Source organism: Mandrillus leucophaeus, unplaced genomic scaffold, assembly GCF_000951045.1.
Source record: "Mandrillus leucophaeus isolate KB7577 unplaced genomic scaffold, Mleu.le_1.0 Scaffold21, whole genome shotgun sequence".
Taxonomy (NCBI): Eukaryota; Metazoa; Chordata; class Mammalia; order Primates; family Cercopithecidae; genus Mandrillus; species Mandrillus leucophaeus.
This window is the reverse complement of record NW_012102143.1, coordinates 5,365,281-5,370,338: the sequence shown is the minus strand read 5'-3', so window position 1 is coordinate 5,370,338 and position 5,058 is coordinate 5,365,281. Positions and strand designations below refer to the sequence as shown.

General features: G+C 40.5%; 1 protein-coding gene across 1 annotated transcript in view; it reads right to left on the bottom strand.

Annotated features, from left to right (window-relative positions):
* The window catches only part of ACKR3 (atypical chemokine receptor 3), a 22,549-nt gene extending 18,362 nt beyond the window's left edge, over positions 1-4,187 (bottom strand). The window contains exon 1 of the mRNA XM_011980287.1: positions 4,079-4,187. The gene's annotated coding sequence lies outside the window, so the exon portion shown is untranslated. The remainder of the gene's footprint in view (positions 1-4,078) is intronic.
* Positions 4,188-5,058: the final 871 nt, after the last annotated feature.

The window sequence follows — 5,058 nt, the reverse complement described above, 5'->3', positions numbered from 1 at the left end:
CCGGCCACTGTATTAAGGAATTGCTTACAGAAAAAAAAAAAAAAAAAAAAAAAAAAAAAAAAAAAAAACTAGGAAGGAAAAGGAAAATAGAAAAGGACAACCAAGGGTATGATTTCTGGCTAAATCCCAGCCTCAGTGTGATCCCCATGGCTCTCTGAGCCTGAATGACACCCTGAGTTTGCCCCTGTTACCAGATACAAGGTCTTGACTGAGTCATTCAGGTTCTTAGCACATTGAACAAATAATTGAAGAAAATGCACAAAGCAACAAAAGAATGAAGCAACAAAAGCACAAATGTATTGAGCGAAAGTACACTCCACAGAGTGGGAGCAGGATCCACCAGGCGGCTCAAAAGCCCCAGTTGCAATGTTCTTTAGGGTTTTTATTAAACTAGAAGGATTTGGTAACACCCCTAGGTACCCTTTAGAGGCCTCCAATAGAGGCCTCCAACTGGTTACACCTTCTGTGAATGAAGGATTGGCCTGTGACCAATCAGGCTGAAGTGAAGGCTTGGCCTCTGACCAATCAGAGGCATTTCCCGAGAGGGGGTTTTGTAGAGGGAGGGGCCTCTGGCCCCCTGTCACATGGGCATGGAGAGGTGGAGTTTTCCTTTCGGTCCAGTTCCAAGAAGTCAGAGGCTAGTGGGTCTTAGGCTGCCTGTCTCCAGACCCTATTCTTCTGCCTCACCCCAGCTGCTGTCACAGGGGCTGGGGTTTCATACCCCTACATCCTCCAACTACCAGATTAGGGCTGCTGGGTGGTAGGAGGGAGAGTGCAGCCCCTCAGGTACTTCCTGATCACAGCCTGTGTGGGCACAGTGGATCCAGTAACCCACCTACAGACAGTCTCTCGAGGGTTAGTTCCAGTCACAAGCCTGGGCAGTAAACCCACATTAACGGTGAAGGAGGGGCACATCAGAACCTAAGGGGGTCCCTGCATCTGGGAGCAGCACCACCAGTATCCACCACACTAGGTGTCTATGGCGTCTATTGTGTCAATTTGCACCAAAGTAAAGGAGTGTTCGCTAATTAACCCTCAGACCGCTTTGCTTCTCTACCTGAGGGCCTTTGCACCTGACATTCCTGCTTCCTGGAATTCTCTTTCTGGCCTGTTATATGGCCACCTGCTTCTCATTTTTTTGATGCAGGCTTAAATATAATGACTTTAGAAAACCTTCTTTTGCCGTGCTAACCAAAGAATGTTCCCATCCTAGTTACTCTCTTGTTATCCTATTTTTTCATGACACTTACTACCATCCAAAGGTATCAGCACACTATCTATCTTCTCCACAACTGGAGTATAAATCCCTAGTGGACAAGAACATTTCTATTCTATTCATTTCTGCATCCCTGTTTCCACACACTGTGCTTGGCGCGTGCCGGACGCTCATAAATATTGACTAAATGAATAAAGTCCGGTGAATGACACTTGTGAATCAGGTTTTTGTCCTCTCCATATTTTGCCCACCTGCTTCATCATGGAAATATGGGAGGAGGGCGGGGGAACAGTATCCAGGGTAAATGTTTTAGGAAAACTTAACACATATACGTTGAAAATTGGAAGTACTTCACACCTAGGAATATGCAGATACACATATGAAACCAATACACATATGAAAAGGCCGGCAACTTCCTTAGTCATTGGGGAAATACAAACTGTAGTCACAATGCCATCCAGCTGCACACCAACCAGAAGGGCTAACATGCAAATTACTGAATGTGAGCAAGGATGTGGAACCAACAGAATTCTCATGCACGAAGGCTTCTCCAGCGCTACATGGTGAGAGACCAGCCTTTCTTTCCTTTTAAATTTCCATTGCAGACCAAAACACATGGTCCCCATTGCATGTGAAGTTCCTCCCACACCCACCTCATAATGCAAGTGTGACAGTATCTAAACTGGTCAATGCACTGCTGGACGAGAAGAGCCTATGTCAAAGCAATATTTGACGTCAAAGCAACACCAAATTTCTATAAAAGTTTCTAAATGCTCACGCTTAATTTCTGGACTTACCTCATTGCAATCTAATAACAAATAGCTCACAGTCCACACTCTGAGGGGCACTGCTGTCCCTGAAGGTAGGAATGTGAATTGGCACATCCACTTTGGCAGTATTCACTAATGTTGAACATGCTCATACCCTGTGACCCAGAAACTTCACTGCAAGGTACATGCCCAACTTCAAGCTGTATACATTGCACCAGAAGAAATACTCAAAAATGTTTACAGCAAGACTATTTATGAGAGACCCAAACTGAAAATAACTGAACATTACTAGAAAACATTATAGACCAATATCATCCTTCATAAAGATAGATATAAAAACCCTTTAAAAATAAAAAAGCAAAGCAAATCCAACAATATGTATGATATACTGTGACTAAGTGGAATTTATAACTAAAATGAAAAATAAGTTTAACATTTGAAAATAGTATAACTTGCTAAATTAATAAAATAAAGCATTTGACAAAATTCAAAATCGACTCTTGATAACAACTTGAAGTGCACTAAAAATAGAATGATTTTAATTTGACTTACTTCCCCAATTTGATATTTGATGTGTATGAATTTGACGTAGGCCTCCTATGAATACTTAGAGCCAAAATCATACTCAGTGGTTGAACACTTCACTTCTAAAATTGAGAACAAAGCAAGGATATTCATTTTAACCATTTCCCTTCAACAGTGTACTAGAAGCTCTAGCTAATGCAAAAGGAAGAAGAAAAGAAATAAAAGCCATATGGATTGGAAAGAATGATGTAAAACAACTTTTATTGTCAGTTGACAGGATTATTTATGCAGAAAATCCTGATAAGTGTACAAAACAACTTCAAGAACTAATAAGTCAATTTAGAAAAGCCAAAGAATACAAACTCAGTATACAAATGTCAATTGTGTGGCCGGGTACAGTGCTTTGACATAGGCTCTTCTCGTCCAGCAGTGCATTGACCAGTTTAGATACTGTCACACTTGCATTATGAGGTGGGTGTGGGAGGAGCTTCACATGCAATGGGGACCATGTGTTTTGGTCTGCAATGGAAATTTAAAAGGAAAGAAAGGCTGGTCTCTCACCATGTAGCGCTGGAGAAGCCTTCGTGCATGAGAATTCTGTTGGTTCCACATCCTTGCTCACATTCAGTAATTTTCATGTTAGCCCTTCTGGTTAGTGTGCAGCTGGATGGCATTACACCTGTAATCCCAGCACTTTGGGAGGCCAAGGTGGGTGGATCACCTGAGATCAGAAGTTCGAGACCAGCCTGGCCAACATGGTGAAACCCCATCTCTACTAATAATACAAAAATTAGCCAGGCATGGTGGCACGCACCTGTAATCCCAGCTACTCAGGAGGCTGAGGCAGGAGAATTGCTTGAACCTAGGAGGTGGAGGTCGCGCCACTGCACTCCAGCCTGGGCGACAGAATGAGACTCCGTCTCAAGAAAAAAAAAAAAAAAGTCAATTGTGTTTGTGTATGTCACCTTGAAACACATAAAATTCATAGGAATAGATTTAACAAACGACAGTCATGGCCTCTACACTGAAAACAACAAAAATAGTCCTGAGGGAAATTACAGAAAAATAAAATAAATGGAGAAGGATCTTGTTCACAGATTGGGAGACTCACTTGTGTTGTTCTCATTTTCTTTCCATATTCTTCTTTGTTTAGATTTTATTTTAATGTGGTAACAACACTTAAAAGGAGATCTACTCTTTCAAGAAATTTTTAAGTGTACAATACATTATTATTGACTAGATATAATGTTATGCATTTATACATCAAAACTTTATGCTTACTGATTAGTAACTCCCATCCCCCAAACCCTCACCACTAATGACCATCGTTCCACTCTTTGATTCTATGAGATTCACTATTTTGGATACCCCATATAGACGGAATCATGGAGTATTTGTCTTTCTGTGACAGGCTTCTTTCACTTAGCAAAATGTCAAGTTTCATTCATGTTGTCACATATATCAGAATTTCCTTCTTTATTAAGACGGGGTAATATTTTGTTGTGTGTATATACCACATTTTCTTTATCCATTCATCTGACAAAGGACGTTTAGGCTGTTTCCTTACCTTGGATACTGTGAATAGTGCTGTAATGAACTGGGAAGTGTTTGTATCTCCTCAGGACCCCAGTTTCAAGTCTTTTGGATAAATACCCAGATCTGAAGCTGTAAAACTCCTAGAAGGAAACAAAAGGGAGAAGCTTCAGGACATTGATTTTGGCAATGACATCAGAAGCACAGGCAGCAAAAGACAAAATAAACAACTGAGATTATATCAAACTAAAAACCTGCACAGCAAAGGAAACAATCAACGGAGTAAAAAGGCAACCTATGGAATGGGGGAAAATATTTGCAAACCATTTATCTGGTGAAGGGTTAATCTCTAAAATATATAAGAAACTCCTACAACTTGACAGGAAAAAAAAAATAGTCTCATTTTAAAATGGGCTAAGGACTTGAATAGACATTTCTCCAAAGAAGACATACCTACGTCCGATCAGCCTATGAAAAAAGATCATTGAACTCAAGACTAATGGCTGAATGTCCCTATTCATCAGGAAAATGTAAACCGAAATCACAGTGAAATATCACCTCACACCTATTAGGATGGTCTTTACAGAAAAAAAGGCAACAAGTGCTGCTGAGGACGTGGAGAAACTGGGACCCTTGCACACTGCTGGCAGGAGTGCAAAATGGTGCAGCCGCTATGGGAAACTGTATGGGGCTCCTCAAAAAAAATTAAAATAGAACTACCAGATGATCCAGCAATCCCACTTCTGGATATTTATTCAAAAGATTTGAAATAAATGTTGTTAATGTCAGTGCTCTCCCAAATTGCTCCATGGATTCAATGTAGTCTTAATCAAAACCCCAGAAGCTTCTTTTTATCAAAATTAGCAAGTTGATTTTAAATTTTATCGAAATGCAAGGGACCTAAAAATAGCTAACACTCTCTTGAAATGGAATGTGTTGAAAGACTCACAGTTTGAGATTTCATGACTTATTATAAAGCTACATTAATGGACCTAGTGTGGTATTGTCACTAGA